The sequence below is a fragment of the Bos mutus genome, chromosome 18 (genome assembly GCF_027580195.1).
Source record: "Bos mutus isolate GX-2022 chromosome 18, NWIPB_WYAK_1.1, whole genome shotgun sequence".
In the NCBI taxonomy this organism is placed as follows: Eukaryota; Metazoa; Chordata; class Mammalia; order Artiodactyla; family Bovidae; genus Bos; species Bos mutus.
Genome location: NC_091634.1, coordinates 49,907,448 through 49,926,060, shown reverse-complemented (window position 1 = coordinate 49,926,060; position 18,613 = coordinate 49,907,448). Strand labels below are relative to the sequence as shown.

Here is an 18,613-nt window from a genome sequence, read left to right as displayed (position 1 = left end):
TGAGTGTGTGTGTTCCTCTTCAAGAGAAAAAAAGTCTCAGGAAGACAGCATGAGACCATTTGGTCAGCCACCATATTTCACGTTTTATTGCACCCCTGCTTTGGGAAAACATAAGCCAATAAACGTGAAACCAGCTCAGAGCCTGCAGCTTCCTGCTTTGGGCAACAGAAACCCTGGGATGAGAGAGGACTGCGAGATTCTGACAACAAAGCAGAAGTTCATAAAAGACAAGAACCCGAACTCTGAGGGCTCCACTGGGCTCCCCTTCCTGCTGACTTTCAGAAAAGGGCATAGGAGCTGGACAGACAGGGAGCGAGCCTGTCCGAGGTGCCCCCCCTCCCCCATCACCCAAGAACCTGCTGACTGCTAGACAATCAAGCCACCGGCTCCGGCCTCTTCCACCAGCTCCATGCCTGTCTTTTCACAGACTGGATGGCGGTGTGGATCTCCCAAAGGCCCAAATTCAAATCCCAGCCCCACGAGGCATCACGAGGTCCTGGTGCAAGTGAGGAATCCCTCCCGGCCCCTGCAGCTTCTCTATCTGCGGAAAAGCTGGACCACCACCACTGTCACCAGCCCTGGTTCCGCCTGCGGGCCTCTGCATCGGACTGCACTTGCTCCTCGGGGACCGGTGACGTCGGGACTAGTGCCTGGCCTCACGCAGGAAGACCCGGGCACCAGAGGAATGTGGTGGGACCGTGTGGGGCTCGCCCCGGCACTTCCTCTGCTGCCACCCCCATTCCCAGGAGGGGCTCACTGCCCCCATCTAACGGGTTGCCTCTGACGGGTCTTGCAGGATTTCGTCCTCACTGCTGTAAGGTTTCCTCGTGAGAAACACGAGCATTTGCCTAGTCTCTTCTGAGTTGGACACGACCAAGTGTGACACTTCTCTCACACTTCACTCACTTTGTTAACTCACTATGTCCTAAGAAGGGCCAGTCTCTCTCGGGCCCTGACACATCAGCTCTGAGAATCCCAGGCTCACTCCACGTTTCTCGATTCAGGGTGCCAGAGAACAGCAAGGACTTGAGTCCCTTGTATTACTGTCGACATTTGGAAACTCCCAATGCAAAGAGCTCTGGCTTCTAAAATGAGGCCTCAGAAGGTGCTCAAAACAGCCTGTCTCAGCTTTTGACTTCAGCCCTCTGAGCTCAGCGTGGTCTGCCCCGTGTTTACGATTATCAGAAGCTTTGTGAGGAAGGTTCTGTCACAGAACATCACTATGGGCAGTGGGAATTAATCCTTTCCTGAACCCACTGTCTGTGCTGGCTGTGTGCAAAGCACCCTAGGATGTCTCCCGACTGCCCTGTAAGACTGATAACATCATCCCCAGTCAGTGGAGGAGACTGAGGTTCTGAGAGGCTCCAAGACTCAGGATGACCAGGACGGGTAGCAGTGGGGAGGAATCTCAGCCTGTCTGACTCCAGAGCCTGCCCAAGCTGCCAGGCCAGCCTTTCCCCAACTGTTCCAGGTCAGAAGAATTGCCTGGTGTAAACTGCGTATGATGGATCCCAGCCCACTTGAATGAGTCTGATTCTGAAACCTGCGGCCTGAGGTTCTGCATCTTCAAACAAACAGTACTGCCCAACTCCATCACAAAAGTAGATTAATTACCGCTTCCATGCACATTCTGTGGCTTGATAAGAGCATCTTTCAGATGTTAGCACTGATGGGAGGTGGGAGGACAAAAACCTAGCCCAGGCCAGGCAGGCAGGCCCTCGCCCAGCCCTGCATAGCGCCCCCAAGGGCCGTACGGGGCACTGCGACCCCCAGCCCCCTCGGCAGGGAACCCACCCGCTGCCCCTACAGAAAGAATGGGCGGAAACTGCAGCAGGCAGGAACTCACCCCTGCCATTTCACAGAGCTCTGCTGGGGAGGGCCCGCAGAGGAGCTGAAAAGGCCAGGGACGTGAGCCGGCCGCGCGCGGGGACCTGGCAAACAAAACACAGCCCCCCCAAAGCAATCGCCCGCCAAAATCTGCAAGCTCATCACGGTGCCTGGAAACCTCGGTGGGGACACAATACAGGACGCATCCTGCTCGGCAGAGATAAGAGAATTCCCAGGTTCTCACTGCCCAGCCTCTCCCTGGGGACAAAAGAGCTGGCAGGGAGCTTGGAGGAACGTGAGAAAGATGCCCGAGGCTAACACTGCCGGAAGCTCCACACGGCACTCTGCACCCTGCACCTCTCACCTCTCACCCTGTTCTTCTCATCTCTAACCTGTCACCCTGCACCTCTCACCCCTCACCTCTCACCCTGTTCCTCGCACCTCTCACCTTGCATCTCTCACCCTTTGCTCATCCCTGAAGTCAGCCCTCTGACTGACTAATCTTCAAGCACACCCTACCTCTGGCTGGTCGTGGGGCGCTGGGCAAGTGGCCTTGCCTCTCTGCTCCTCAGTTTCCCCACCTGCAAAATGGGGCTACAGGTGGGACCTACTGCCATTCCCTCCTCCAGGTTTTGGGGTGATCAATGTTGCGTTTACATCCTCAGCACTTTCCCGTGTCACCTGGTCCAGCCCTCAGCCAATCACAGCTCAGTTTAATCCAAATGCTGAGTGTTTGTTTGCGCAGGTCACAAATGATTAAAAAATAAAAAAAAAACCCACAAGCCTGAAAGCCAGTACTTACAGCACACTTCCCATACGATGCCCTGGGAGGGTGGTGCTGTCGTCTGACCCCCAACAGTCGAGGCCACTGACATTCAGAGAAGTCAAGCCATCTGTGCAGCGTCACCCAGCAGTCACCAGGGAAGCACATGCCTCCCCAGTGCAGGGACCCAGCCCTCAGGACCTCTCCGGGAAGTCCCTTCCCCCGTTCCCCTGTGTCCCCAGAGGATGCCAGCAAGGCAACTAGTTGATGGGGGGTTAGAAAGCAAAAGTCTAATTGACTCAGATTTCATTTCCCAGGTGGTTCAGAGCATGTGGTATCCAGAACAGGCAGGATGCGGCTCCATGCTTGTCGAGGTCGAGCCTCCTGCCTCTTGAGGGACCCATGCTGCCCACAAGGTCTGCTTCCTTCCCGCCAGGTACACTGAATGAGCTGGGGGCAGAGCCAGTGTGTCTTGGGGGAACTCAACAATAAGGGGTGGGAGGCAGAGCCCAGCTAGGAACCCAGCACCTGTCCCTGCTCTCCAGGCAGAGTGGAGGTGCTGACACCCTCAGAACCCTAGTGGGGCCACCTGGTTCAAAGTGCACTGAGTCCTTTAGTCAGGACAGAGCTGACCCCGTGAAACAGAAGCCTGGGGTGGGCAGGGGGTGCAGGGGAGTCACACCTCCCTCTGCCAGGCTGATGCCCAAGAGTGCCTGCCTCTCTGACATGCTGCACATGCCCCAGGGCACTTGAGCTCTGAGAACCTCCAGGAGCCCCATGAGTTGCATATCCTCTCTTGTTCCCAAGTCTAGAAGGTTCTGGAACCCATGAAAACCAACTCCAAAGCCCAGAGCCTTCTCCACAATTTCAGGGGGAGATTTTAGGTCTCTGTTTAGAGCTCTGAGAGTTCCTGTGAACCACATCCCACTGGAAAGTTTAGAAGCCCTGCCCTGGAAGCCACCACTTCCTCCCTCCTGGTGCCCTCCCTGGGAGGAGCTGCTGAAATAAACAGGAGTGTGGGAAGGGGGCTGTGGCAGACCTTGTGGGTGTGCTTCCCACAGTCTCTGATGCCCACCTTCTCCCGACTGTGTACCTTACCAGCCTCCCTTGCAGCTAGACTCAGTCAGTGACCCACTTCTGACCCATGAGACGTCAAAAGAATCTGTTGGGACACTTCTGGGAAACCTTTTGCTTTTCTGATAAAAAGACTGAGACCCTGCTGGTGCAGTCCTGGAAACCTGTTCCACCCCTTCCCCTCAAATATAGATGTGATGTCTGGAGATACAGCAGTCATCTTCAGACTGTAACAGGACAGGCAATGGAAATGTGGCAGACAGAATGATACTGCCCCATCCCCCCACCCCCCGACAAGAAATGCTCACATCCTAATTCCCAGAACCTGCCAAAATGTCAGGCAATATGGCAGAAGGGAATTAAGGTTTCTAATCAGCTGACCTTGAAATGCAGAGGACATCCTGGACTTCCCCACATGAGCCCAGTGTAATAACAGGGTCCTTAACAGTGTGAAATGGAAGAAGAAGAAGTCAGAGAAGAGCTGTGATGAAGAAAGGGGGAGATGCAGAGCTGGTCTGGAGGTGCAGGCAGGAGCCAGGAGCCAAGGGGCACAGGAGTAGGCCAGGAAGTGGGCTCCAGGAGGAACAGAGCCCCGTGAGGTCCACGCCAGACTTCTGCCCCCTAGAACTCTGAGAGAAAACATCTGTGTTGGTTTAAGTGGCCAGGTCTACGGTCATTTGTCACAGCAGCCCCAGGACCCTGACACAAGCCATATGAGATGCTGGCTTGCCTTTGTCGAGCAAATGAACCAAGGCCAGCAGCTGCCTTCCTCCAGACGTCTTGTTGTGTGAGGAGAATGACTCCAGGCTGGCTTAAGGCACTTCAAGGTGGACTCTTTGTGATGTGGAGCTTAACACATTTCTAACTGGCATTTGTGTCAGCTAGGGAAGCTTTCATCTCAAAATTCCTTTTGTGAGAGGGAAACACCATTGCCAGCTAACAATATGACTTGAGCCCCAGGACAGCACCCCAAGGTCTGACAATGGACACTGGGCGGCCCGGGGACCTGTCCAGAGAAAGGAAGGCATAGTGAGGTCAGAGTTCCCTGAGCAACTCTCTTCAGAAAACTTTCCCTCCATATAACGCCCTAAAGCCTTCAACATTCTAAAATGAGAAATGGAACGTTAATTAAATGTTTGTTGAACCATAAAGTGGACCTAAGATGAAAAAGCTGACTGCAATAAACAGAAGAGTGACCTTGTCTGGGCAGTGTGGCCACACCATGGCAGGGTCCCCGTGTTCATAGTGGCCCCCCGAGAGGACTGCATGCCACTTCTCCAATTTAATGGCCGCTCGGGATAGGGCTCCTTGTGTCTTACTTCTATGGCAGACTGTTCATCATTGACGTGACCTCGCTGACAGCCCTTTTCAGAAATACAACTTTACTGTAATGTAATTTCTGAATTGCATTTTCCTAACCTATTTTATCACTCACTTTACAACTGGGTTTTGAGGAGTGGGCTGTGGGAAGATGCCATTGCTTATTTGTGACATGCAAAGAGCCTGCGAGTCAGGAAGGGGCATTTGTTGGGGACCCGCCCTCTCTGTGCTGGGTGCAGGGGAGCCAGGACTCAGGAGAGGGTCGCTCGGCGCCAGAGTGGGCAGACATTTGATACTCACTGCTCCCGCCCAGTGTGGCCTGACCCGGTTATGGATGAAAGAGACGTCCAGTGAAAGGTCTAGCAGAGGCCCGGCAGGTGACCAGCGCTCAGCAAACGTTAACTATTGAAATGCCTTTCTCTGCAGCACTCCTGGCAGCCCTTGAGGTAAGTCTAGAGAGCATTCCCACGCTCCAGGCCAGGAATCGGAGGCTGAGCAGGGTTCTGGGACAGCAGGAGAGTGACTGCTCTCCACCCCCACCAGATGCACCCGCCCACCGTGGTACCACCTTCCTCGTTGCCCCTCATGACAGCCCTGCAAAGGCCCTTGTGCTGCCCACCATTCTGAGATGCGTGGAGACAGGTGTGAACACAGACAGCCCGATGGCACTTTCTGGGCTCTGACCTGTGACCTCACAGCCCGCTGCCCGCAGCAGAGCCTTCCGTGGCCCCAGAGCGCAGCGAGGTCGAGGAGGCTGTCAGCCAGGAGCAGAGAGAAGCCCCTCCCAGGGCCCGGCTCTGAGCTCAGGGGCCCGACTCACAGACAATCCCAGATTGACCGGGAGCCCAAGAGAGGTGTGGAACAGAGAAAGGAAGCAGTGGGCAGCCCAAGACCCACCCCAAGGGCCTCCCAGGCTGTGACCACAGCGGCCAGGCTGCCCTCCCCCCAGGCTGGCCCACACACCACCTCTGCCCACCCTGGGGAGACCTTCCTGAAGCCCCAACAGCAGCCCTGAGCCACGGGGCTGGGGTCCTGGAGCCTGGGGAGAGTCTTGCAGGTTGGACCCCTGTCTGGTTCTGACACCGTATGACTCTGGGCAAACCCCCAACCTCTCTGTGCCTCAAATTCCTTCCCTGTGAATTGAAAGTCATAAAAGAAGCCCCTCGCTTTTAAGGGAAGCGTTGGCCCCAAACAACAATCCTTTATTTTCCCGACTGGTAGAGACATATTAATTCACTTTATTTTGAAAGAGGCCATGAGTGAGATATCCAGAATGTGAAGAGATAAACATCTCATCAGAAGGGTTTCTGTACAGAAAAGTATCTCTTTCCGCTTCGCATCAGGAGAGCGTCACGTAATCGTCAGATGTGACCCGCGCCACCTCGGCCCTCTGCTGGTCGCCCAACCGCATCTGTTCCCCACCCCATTCCTCCCTGTTGACAGGATTCTGGTTTTGTTTGGCTTGGCAAGCGACCCGACTAAAAATATGCAGTTTCCCAGACTCCTTTGCAGTGAGTGGTCAGGTGACATGGTCCCAGCCGGGCGACGGAGGTGAGCTGCCCCGAGGGGGCCCCTTCCAGAGGACAAGACAGAGCAGCGTCTCCCTGGCCCTTTATCCTTCTTGGAATGCCAGAGTCTCAGAGGCGTGCCACTCACCTCAGACCTGAGCCCACAGGTCCAGAGCCCCGAAGATGGAGAGAACCAGGGTCCCTGCCCGGTCCGCCACCCCTGCCTCCCCCGCCGGGGACAACACCCCTCTGTTATCTGCAGCTGACCCACATGCACCTGAATACTAGGGCCTCATCATTGAGAGTAAACACAATAGAGGTTAGACAGGCCGTCTCCATGGAAATAACTCCCACCTCCCTGCTGTCTAGCAGAGAGGATTGACATCAATACCACTCAATCACAGCATTCTCTGTCTTCTTTGGAGCACTGAAAAGTTGGTGCCTCTATTCACTGACGTAAGTATTTGATTTATTTGGGCTTGTTTATCTATTAATTTTCTTAGTGAAACCAGCCTTCAGGTTTCCCAACGCACAATGTGACACAGATCGTGGCGCCCCTGAGCTGTTGCCTCCACCCGGGGTGCTGACAGAGGGAGCTGGCCACTCAGGATAGGGGCTCGGTGTCTCTGTCCGTGCAGCTGGGATGCCCAGATGGCGCCTGCTCGGCTCTGGGAATGTGGAGCTGAGCTGAAAGCAGCTACCTGCCCCGACCTCGGTGATCTGGCCAAGGCTATGGTCTCTGATCACGTGCCCTCTCGTCCACCCTCCCTGTTTCCCGTTCCATCCTCATGCTCCCTTTGCCCAGGCCAGTGCTGGGGACGCCACTGCCCCGTCCCCACCACAGGCTGAGCCCCTCACATCTCCACTCAGAAGCTCATCTTAGGGCTTCCCCCAAACCCCTTACCTACACATCAGTGCCCCATGCAATGCTCCCCCAAAGCCCACAGCTGTCCAGCACATGTCTGGCCTCCCCGTGGACTGAGGGCCAAGACAGAAACCACCTTGTCTGTTGTTCACAGCTGTAAACCCAGAACCACCCAAGTGCTGGGCAGAGTCGGGCTCCACAGACACTTCCTCCCCTGGAATGACTGCCTGCTGACCAAGAGGGGGGACACAGTCATTTCACAGTGGCTGCGGTGGAGGGCCGAGGGGTACAGCAAAGCCTCGTCTTACCAGGTCTGTGTTTTCTCTCCCACACGCCACACCCTTACACCTCCCGAGCTTGAGGAAAGGCTGAGGAGCATCTCATCACGTGGGCCCAGGTGTCGTGCTGGGAGAGATGCTCACCCCAGGTCACCTGGAACAGCCCAAAAGGACAGGAAGGAGAAGCGAAATACCCAGAATCCCCTGCACATAAGCCCTGAGGCAAGGAGGTGAGCCCCTCGTTGGAGGACAGGGAACCACACTGGAGGAGAGGGAAGAGCTGGTGCAAAGGCACTGAGGCCTTGGAGGAATGAGAGTTGTGGGTGTGTCAGGGAGCACAGCGAGGAGGACTGAGGCTAGACGGTAGTGGTGGTTGGTTTTTATAGCATGAGATTATCATTAACTCTGTTTATAATAATGACAATGTTTGTCCAGCACCAACTATGTTCCAGGCACTTTGCATCCACCATCTCAGTCCCTCCAACCCCCAGGAGGCAGGCCTTACAATTATCCCCATCTTTAGAAGACAAACCTGAGGCCCAGAGAATCAAACTGACTTTCACAGGACACCTGACAAGAAGGAGCAGAGCTAGAATCTCAGTCTAGGCTCCTGGCTCCGCAAACATCATTCCAAGGCCCATTTACACCACAACCCCTGCCCTTGGGCAAAGTGAAGAGAGCTGCTCAGTGTCCGGTGACACGGATCAGTCAGCACATCCTGCTGTGTAACAAAGGCACACAACCTGGGGCATTTCCACCCCGCGGCTGAAGTGGTCAGCTAGGCGTCCCTGCTGACGCTGGCTGGGCTACTTACTCGTCTGAAGTTCTGCTGGGGTGAACGAGCATCTCCTCTCCGTCCTCAGTCCAGGAGCTCAGGCCCTGCTCACACAGATGGCAGAGGTGCCCAAGGACTAGTGGAGGCAGGTAAGTGTGCCTCCAAGCTTCTGCCTGAGTGACGTCTGCCAGCACCCTATCGGCCAGAGCAAGTCACAGAGTGAAACCCAGCTTCCAGGGACAGGGAAATCTACCCACCACTTAATAGAAGGAGCTACAAAGCCCTCAGCAAAGGCTGAAGCCCTGAGGCCACTTATGCATGCATTCCACCTGCACAGGTAAGAAAAGCCCAGAGCAGGGCCAGAGGAGGCACTGGGGTTAGGGGGAGACAGGGGTCTCTCTGAGCCTGGGTCCTCCCCCAGGCAAAGAAGGAGTGACTTGTCCAGGGTCCAGCAGGAGGCAGTGGGGGAGCTGGAGCCTTTGTCCAAGCCCTCTGACTCCAAGACCCCTTCCCCTTGAGGTGTGAGCCTGGGTGGATCACTAGGTCCAACCAAGAAAAACAGAAACTTCGCTGAGTATTTAAAACAGAGAATTCAATATGTGGAACTGGTTGCTCTGATGATGGAAAACGGAGAAGCCAACCAGGGGAGCTGGGAGATATGCATCACATGGGCAGGAAGCTGCTGGCACCCTGGGGCTGGAAGGACAGAGAGGGGCCCCAGCTGGCAAGAGCCTGCCTCTGCAGCAGCACACTGCTGAGATGGGAGCCCGGGCAGGGGGCGGTGGGAGGCGGGGAGGGGGCGAGGAGGAAGGGGGGCACCCGGCTTCTCCCTTCTGCAACCCTCCCTCCCAGCTCTCACCAGCACCTCTCACCAGCCAGACCCAGCAGGGAGCCTGGGGACCCAGCAGGCAGCCAGGGGAATAATGTAGCCCTCAGCCCGAGCACAGAGCCAGCCAGGAAGGGCTGAGGGCACAGAGGGAGCCTCCTGGGAACAAGTTGCCTCAGTCTCCCTGGTCCCAAGCCAGCGCACACAAGCAGAGCCCTGGTTCGGACCCAGGAGGGCTGGGTGGGGGAGACTCTGCACGCCCAAAGCAGGCTCCTGGGGAGGCCCAGGCTGTTCCCAAGGCAGCACCCACGAGGAGCAAACGCCTACAGGGAGATGCCCAGAGGACACTCAGTCAGTGCCTACTACAGCTGGGCTTTCCCTTCTTCCAGCCTCTGAGGCAGGAATGGCAGCCGGAGGGAAAATCAACGCCAGCAATTTGAGAGACTCACCGGAGTCACCCGTTTCCAGGCGGCCCCTCTCTCTGCCGGTGTGCTCCTGGGCTCCGGGAACCAGCCCACAGACGGCCGTGACCCAGTCCTCCATCTCACACATGCTAGGGGTCCAGCCTTCTTATTCACAGTCTCGGATCCTCAGGACCTGAAAAAGAAAGATCACCAGCTCCATTTTATGTAGGAGGAAACCTAGACTCTGGAAACTTAAACACCTCACCAAGAGTCCCCAGGGAAGGAGAGCAGAGCCCTGCGGGAACCCAAACCTGCCTGAACGCTCTGCTCAGGCCCCAGCCCTGCCTCTCAGACTCAGCTGCCATCACTCTATAGTACTGAACTGGCAGGGCCCCTGGGGTCCTGCTTTGGAAGGCGGGGACTGTGATCCCCCGCCTGGATTCAGACCTTACTTCTGCCAGCCCTGCACACACACTGGGCCTCCTGGGAACCCCACTCAGTTTCCTCGACTGTCAAGAAGGGACAAGGACATTCCCAATCGCATCATCACGTTGTGAGGCACCATCCAGTTATCCTGTGTGACCCCGGCATGTTCAAACTCCGGATAGATACGCAACGATCATGCCGTTTAGATTCCGGTGGGGAAACACAACTCGCAAATCATCAAAACTGGGAATCTGTCATCTGACTGCGTGTGCAAGGTTAGAACTCCAAGAACGTGTGTGTGATGAAATGAACAGCAGCACCGACCGCACTATCCGAGAAGTTGCCCAGCCCCGTGGGACTGGGTGCCCAGGAGGCCTCCCGCTTGTGGACTGGTCTCAGCTACCCCAGACGAGAGCGTGTCCCGTCTCCTCACCAAGCCAGCCTCCACCGCGGGCTGGGAACAGACCTGGGGAGAGCAGCCTGGAATGTCTGGGGCCTCCCGTCACTCCTGCCTGGACACCTCCGTGCAGAGGCGGCGATGCGAGGCCACTGAAGAGTGGCCTCCAACATCATTTCTCCAAACCACACAGAAGACGCTGGGCAAGTTTGTTTCTGAGAAGACAGGCAGGGATTTGAGTTTCTGGCGCTTGTTTGCACAAAGGATTTCAGCCGTCTTTCTCTTGACACGCAGCTTAAACACGTTAGCTGACCCTTAAATGGAATCCCCATGATGCCCCGGCTCCCTCCAAGAAAATTTCAGGGCAGGGGGTGGGAGTGGGGATAAAATGCATTGTGTCCTGTGGGCTTATTCCTGGCACTGCCAGTTTAGGGTTGATGACTCCATGTCAACTGTGTCTCCTGCTTTATTTGGGTGTCTTTTTCTCTTCTCCTTTACCTTTTAACTAAAACACAAAATAAGCATTTTGATTGCCTTCAGCTGTTAAGAGGGAAGTACATCTCACCCCTGCCCCCCAGCCCCTGGCTGTTTGCTGGCAGAGATCAAACGTGAATTTCTCAAAAAACAAAAAGTGGAAAGTTTACAAATACAGGACTCAGAATCTGCAACAGTGCACCATCACTCCAAGTCAGGGATGTGTAGCCCAACATGCTTGCCGGCAACCAGGCTTCCCGTGCTCTTTCTGTAAACCCACATGCAAAGATGGTACCAGGGCCACTTTCTGCCCGTCTACCAGAAAAAAAAACAAAAAAGAAAGCCCAGAAGAGGCAATAATCTTTGCATCAGCTGAGGCCCCATCAGCCTGGCTGGCAAACTGAAACATAATATTTTAGGCTGAAGTTGATCACATAGGTTTGCTGAATTCATTTTCTGAAAGTCTTGCCCCGAACAAGTTTATTCATTTTCATGAAGTCTGAAAGTGCTTTTTCTTGTTGGGTGTCTGAAACCTGAAATATTTTCAACTAAATGAGAAAATGTTCGCTGTTGAATGACCTATTAGAGCTGTCACAAACGTGATTTCTGGAAATAAACAAGATCGTAAGAAGGTTGGCCGGAGCAGAAACGTAAGTCAGCGTTAATAGGTGGTGTAATTAAATTATCCCTTAAGCCAAGGTGCCAAGTGACACAGCTTTGTGTGTGTGAATTCTAATACAGTCACCTCCCTGGGCCTGCACAAATCTGAATGGACTTCTCTCCAGAATCACTAATTTTACTTTCTTCGGTTTCTACGTATCAAATAGCTCTCTCTGTTCTGCTAGCTAACCAAAGTTCTTGAGACAGACAAGCCCATATTTTCTCGTATCATTTTACAGAGGTTCACTTGATACAAACCTGGCTCCATAAACAATGTTTATTTTTTATGGTTTAGTATCTTGCTCAAGAAAATTAGAACTAAGTTTCATGAAGATTTATTTTCATTTTAACTATATTGTTCACTGGCCACTGCCACTCAATACTTAAATGACTTTCTCCCCAAAGGGCAACATCTTTAAAGCGGAACAGAGTTTATTTAAACAGCTGGTTTTTTGCACAATCATTTTATTAATACATAGATTGAAGTCATGAACAGTCAGTATCTTGCTCAGTTTGTAAATACATACAGGAATAAAAGCTGGCATATCATTCAATTAAATTCTTAAAGAGCAACACATGATTAATTGCTACCAGTAGGATGAAGTCATTGTACTCTGCTGCATCTACATATTCCTATGTCTTTAAATAGCATTTCACACTTGGAGTAAAATGAATTCCTGCCTATCTCCCCGCCAAGGACAAATGATAACATCATTTTTAGGAAAATAAATAAATCTTTTTGTTGCTATTGTTGAATTCCAATTTGTTTAAAATAATTATCAACATGCACCCTATTTCTTTTTAAATTAAAATAAGATATGGCAAATTATTATATAAATCAAATTAAGGAATCATGTTGTCCCATGAAGAACCAAAACACTGAAATTTCCAAAAAATATTTAAAAGTCATTTTAACGTTAAATATGTTAAAGGACATGCTCATCGTTATTGAGATTCTCTCTAGCAAAGAAGTGGGGAGAGAAAAATGTTTGCTTGTTTTTGGAATAAAGTAGAAACTTTTCCAGTGGGAGAAGAGTTTCATTCATGGGAGATGGAGGTTTAAAAGCTTTAAGAAGCTGGTGATACCATTTAGCAGGTGCTGATATAATAAAATACAATGTCCAGGGTGGGAGTCCCATGTGCATTCATCACTTTCAAAAGGAAAAGACTTTCTCGAGGTGAGACTCTGGTATCACTATCTGTACATGCCCGATTTTAACTGGTCATTTGTACACAAATAAGATTCTATGCAATACTGTAACAAGTACATTCTTCATGAACATTACAGAAGAACCATGAGGAGATCTTCTACTTGACAAAACATAGATGGGCAACAGATAAAATATTGAAATAGCTGCTAACCATCTTCCATTTTCATTCTGAACATTTCCAGAAGGTGTTTGTGCTTTAGCTGGGTGCTGCCTCACACCATTTCGGGAAGGTAAGACACTTGGTAATTAACAGTTGCCTTAACACTTTAATACTCTCGGATGGTTTGGCACATTTCAGGCCAGGCCACAACAAAATTGTTCTTCTTGCTTTTAGAGATCACTGGATGGGCTCCGGAGAGGGGAAGGGGTTCCTGACACAACTGGGACTGAATTTTAGTCTCTATCTTCCCCACCCCCACCCCATGGGTCACTCTAGAAGTAACATCGCCATCTGCTGGACACTAAAGGAACCTCCCTAAGAGGGGGAAGGTTTCTGTTTCGGCAATTCACATTAGACCACTTACAAAATGTATTTAACATGTACAAGGCCACCACTTCGGAGACAGGACAGCAAGAACAAAATAATCAAAAGTGCAGGAAAGTGGCAATATCCATTTTGCACAAATTGGTCTGTAGCAGTTTTGAAAACTGGTTCTCCTCAATCCCCCCTTCCCAGGCAACAACCCCCAGAGAAGGTGAAAAAAGAAAGACAACTGCTATTTTTAATTTCTAGGAGTTATGAATTTCTAGAATGAAAGGGGTTTTTTTGTTTGTTTGTTTGTTTGGTCACCAGTCAGCCCCCACCTTTTTCTCTCCACACTTTCTCAGGGCTGAACTGTGGGGGGAGGTGAGCATGCATGTGCACGCGTGCGCTTACAAACACACACACACACTGTTCCTTTGGAGTTCTTCAATCTAACAAGGCTTCGGGAACACAAGAGCACAAAAACTGGGATAACCCAAATATTATTCTAAACTCTTTTTTCAGGCACTTAAGCAAAACAACTACCATTTTTGAAGTTTATATAACTTTTCCTTATAAATACAATCACATTCTGATTATACATCTGCATGATGTCGATTTCTGGATTTCCTTACGCAAGTAACAGTCTTGCTTCCCCCCTTCTTCCTGCTCCTAACTGATCACTGGATTGGCCTTGAAATTTGAGCATTAATTGCTTTCTCTTGGTAATTAAAGTCAGGGTATTCTTTTCATGAGAAAACGACATTGTTTTACAATTTCCCATACTCCTTGGAATAGTTTTATGGAAAGGGAAGAAGTCAGTTGTGACCTAGAATATTAACATATGTTTTCTTTACAATCCTCCCAACATTTGACAAGATGTTCAGAAAAATAAATTTTTTAAAAGAACTTTTGTTAAATGAAAATTACAATTAAATTTGTTAAGTATCAAAATTCATCCATTTTAAAAGAAAAACATTTTTACTGAATTTTATTTTCCTTTATTATGCATCATAAAAATTTTTAAGTGTCCTAGGAGCCTTAAAGTCAGGCTTGCTATTTGCATTACAGTCACAAATTACTTCATTTCATATATATGTATATATATATATATATTCATTTCATATATATATACACACCAAGGTATTTACATTTGTAACTTAATTTCTCACTCAATAGAGTTTGAAAGATCTGGATATTATAAAAGCGAACTCATTTTCTGCTGGAATGAAATGAGAAAATGAAAATTTAAAAAATTCGTTTTATTAGGTAAATTCAGCAGGGACTCCCTGTTAGCCCCTGAAATAAACCAGCCTGCTTCTGTTTACTTTCTCCATCTTTCGGAGCCTCAAAATGAAAATTGAAGTCACTGCCATCGGTAAGCACGCTCCCCCTCCCCTTCCTATCCGATGTTTGTGTAGAAATTGTAGAGTCTCTTTTCCTAAAAGTTGAGAATGGTGCTGAGGGCCGACAGAGCGGGTTCAGACGGGGAGCCCCGTAGAAAGTTAACCGCTAGAGAAAGAAAGGGGAGGCCTGACGGGAGGGGACGACCAGGGCCAGAGCCGCAGGACAGACTGGAATACTCACAATTTCCAGTGTCCGCTCCTCTGTCTGGGTCCCAGTGCTGGTTCCAGAAGGAAATGTGGCTCTTTGTGCAGAACTCGAGTGAACATCCAGGAAGTTGGCAAAATCACTAGCTAAACAATCAATAGAAGAAACACAACAAATTAAAGTACCAAATTTGGGTTTTTTCTCCAATAAAGGAAAAGAAAGTGAGCAGTTGAGGGGAAGGTGGGGGAAAAGGACATATTTAAATTTTTTCTCCTGTGACCTGAGCTGGGCCCCAGGTTAATCTCAGTGTGAACCTGGATACTGCTCTCCTGACCCGCGTAATATAAAGCATTATTCGACCGCCTGTAAAGGACACAGGCTTATCGCAAACCCTGAAATTCGCCGTGCGAAACGGCCCGAGTTCCTGCCGCAGACCTGAAATGAGTTTTCCTATGAAAATACACTTTAAAACTCAGCGACCCCCACCCCTAACGAAAGCCTTCGGTGACAGGAAATGTTAACCATTTTAAGCACTTTTTATTTGCATTTGCTCCGAAGCTGAGGGAGTGAGGGGAGAAATGTACTTCTAATGACTGGTGGTGAAAATCAGAAATCAGAGGGTGGCGTGAGCGTGGACCTGCGTGTTTCTGAGCTGGTGGGGGGTGAGGGGTGTGGAGTGTGCTGGGCCCTGAATTTGCCCATACAAGAGTGACCTCGCCTGAGTTCCCACAGAAGCTGGAAAGGGTTTGCATGGAGCAGCCGCGCCGCATTTCAAATTCTCTTGCTGTGTTGATAAGTTAAAGGCAGTCCCTTTCCACTCTTCAGCTGAGACACAGAAAAGGGCCCGACTTGCAATGTTTGTGGCTCTGAGATGTGTTTGTGTGTGTTTTCTCCCTGGGATCAAAAGGGAAAAAAAATTTTCCCCGAAATCAACTAAACACTGAAACTCAGAAACACACAGACTGTGTATAACATTGTCCTTCAGAAATCCATCTTGAATTAAAAAAAAAAAACTCTCTTTGATCAAAAGCCGACAGAGAATTACATTTTTCTCCATTCTGTTGCATTTAACACGGACTAACACAGGGTGAGTTTAAACAAACAGATGGCCTGGGCATGAATGCTCCTTTCAGTTTAGCTTGAGGTGGGTTGGATCCATGAGGGGGGTGGGGGTGGGCAGCAGTTGGGAGGATTAGTTAGAGGGTAGGAAAGCTGCAAAGTACAGGGGGAGCCAAGAGAAGAATAAACCCTGATTGAAAAAAATTTTTAAACTACTTCTATGCTTTGAGACTGTGACCCTCCAGCAAGTATGCAGTGTAACTGTTGAAATTCTTCTGCCTAAAAGATAAATGGCCTACTTGATTCAAGAGTGTCAAGTAGGAAAAACAAAACAAAACAAAAACCCTTCAAAGTATATTTTCAGAAGATAATCTAATGCACAATGAGCGCCCGGTAAGAAGGGCGTGCGGGGGAGAAGGCCAGCTCCTCATGGGAAATCCTGCTTCAGAGCGGTGTTCAAGCAGCCTCGGGGTGGGTCGGGGGCCAACTGAGAAAGGCCAGTCCTGAGCTGAGGGTCTTCACGGGGCATGAACTGGACCCCAAGGCCCATTAGAATGGGCTGCTCACAGCCTCCCTCCCCTGTGGGTCCCCTAAGCCACGTGAGATTCTTCAGCCCATGGGGAATATGCGGGTGTGCAGGGCCGGGTGACTGAGGTCCCTGCTGAGAGCCATCTGATCTGCACTGTGTCTCCCCCACGTGGAGGGAGGGGGGTGCTGGCCGGTGCCACTCACCCGTGGGTGATCCAGCTATGGATGCCCACCCCCCACCCCGGCCCGGCCTCAGAGACCTTCCCGAATCCTCCTCCTCCATGGAAAGAGCCTGCAGACGAGGGACCGTCGTCCTCGCCTCCGCCCCACAGCCTGGGAGCATCACCTCTGCACATCCCAGGCACTGAAAGGAGTCCCCCACCCCAGCCAGCTCTGTGGACAGGCCTGCGCCCTGGCTTTGGGCGGTGGTGATAGAATGCCGGAGCCCGGTGAGGCCGCTCTCTAGCTCCCTCCCACCACCAGCAGAACAAGCTGAGCTCCCCTCCACACTCCTTCCTCCATGCTCAGGAAGCCACGGGAAGGAAGGAAGGGAAGAAAAAGCCACAGGTCATGCGGAGTCACTTCTTAGCAACCGTGCACGCCCCGCTGGAGTGTTTAGTTAGAGGCCGGGTGATATCTGGAGGCTCCGTCCAGAGAGGAGGAACCCAGACCCAGCCAGACTGCTATGTGGAAATTTGGGGGTCCTCTGGCCCCGGGGACCCTGCAACCCAGCCACCGCCCCACTCTCTCAACCTTTGCCAGGTCTCTCAGGTTCCCGGGCCCTGAGTGATACGTGTACCTCGAGTTCCTGGTGCCCAGATTCTAGCTTCCCCTCCGTGTTGGGGGCAGACGTCACCCAAGCCTGGAGCTCGCAGGGTCCCGACAACTTGGCAAAGGGAAATGAGCTGCAGGGGAAGGAAAGGCAAGAATGTTCTAGAAGGAGACAGAGCCACACACTGGGCCCAGGGGGCAAGCAACATCCACTTTTCCCCCTCACTGTTCTTACTCTAAAACACCAAAACACAAACCAGGGCCACATAAATGTATGTGTATAAAGAATTTAGTCAGTGCATGCACACACTCACACACAGGCCCATGTTTTATTTTTAATTTATTTATTTTAAACACCAGACTATTTCTTCTCACCAAAGGCCTTTTCTCACGCTGTTTTATCCCCGGCTTTCACAGAACTTCCCTCCTTCATGTAGAGGAAGGCATTTCCCACAGCCCTCTGGCTGGAATGTGCTAAAATGCTAGCATCGACACATTTCTATTTCACTTTATTGCAGAAGCGTTGTTTTATGGCGTGGGGTGTGTGGTGTGTGTGAAGAGCGGGCAGAGGAGGGCTGTTCTGCTGGGGAGGGGTGCTGCCCCGCGGTGCCGTCGGCCTCGTATAAATCCTGAAAAGTGACAGTTGAGCTGGTAGGAGAATTTGGGAAACCAACAGACAAAATATACAGAGCAGCCCGTAGGCCTCACCTTTACGAGGCAGAGAGAGCTCCTGGAATGGATGGGCCGGGACCTCCGAGGCCACTCATTAGGCACTTGATGAATTGGACATGGGGCCCACTGCCCTCCTGGGGCAGGGAAACGCTCGAAAACCAAGTTTTATTAACCTAATAAAATGAAAGGGAAAAAAAAATCAAGAAAATTTCAGCTGGAAGAATAAACGCAAGGAGTATAGCAAGTTAACCTACTTTTCATGTATTTAGAACCATTTTGGCAGCTGAGGGCAGTTCCCCCAAAGACCCCACATTCCTAACATCAGATCCCAGCCAACTGGCAATCCACTAGCCACGGCGCCTAGGACACCCAGGGATGCGTTGTCTCCACGGTCCTGAGAACCGAGAAGCCAGGAGTTTTTCATCACATTTAATGACAAAGCCTGGGAGGGAGAGAGGGAGAAAATGGCAATGAAATGTCTTTGGGGGCAAACAAGGGTTTCAGAGAAAGAAAGGGACATTGGCTGAGGTCTCAGGAATGCCGACGCACCCAAGGGCAGGGCTACGGCCTCTCAGGGGAGAGTTCCCGCAACAAACTGCAGAAGGTCTCGTGCAGGCAGATGTGACAGGGTCTATGTATCCACAAATGCCTCCAGGGACCCTCAACTTGGACATGGGAGGGTGAGGGTTCCTTCTCGGACAGAGGCCAGCGTAAGCCCAGGCTTCTGGTGCTTCTGGGGCCGCTCGGACCATCTCAGTGGA

The 18,613-nt window shown here is 51.3% G+C and overlaps 2 long non-coding RNA genes across 2 annotated transcripts in view; one reads left to right on the top strand and one right to left on the bottom strand.

The window, feature by feature from the left end:
• The window catches only part of LOC138991840 (uncharacterized), a 287,475-nt gene extending 269,460 nt beyond the window's left edge, over window positions 1-18,015 (bottom strand). Inside the window, exons 1-5 of the long non-coding RNA XR_011467732.1 lie at window positions 17,889-18,015; window positions 17,209-17,314; window positions 14,859-14,968; window positions 9,686-9,833; window positions 8,450-8,605 (exon numbers count right to left, since the gene is read on the bottom strand). This is a non-coding gene — a long non-coding RNA (uncharacterized lncRNA). The remainder of the gene's footprint in view (window positions 1-8,449; window positions 8,606-9,685; window positions 9,834-14,858; window positions 14,969-17,208; window positions 17,315-17,888) is intronic.
• On the top strand, window positions 6,535-9,734 carry LOC138991841 (uncharacterized). Its single transcript, XR_011467733.1, has 4 exons — window positions 6,535-6,948; window positions 7,512-7,668; window positions 8,499-8,747; window positions 9,626-9,734. It is a non-coding gene; the product is annotated as an uncharacterized lncRNA (long non-coding RNA).
• Window positions 18,016-18,613: the final 598 nt, after the last annotated feature.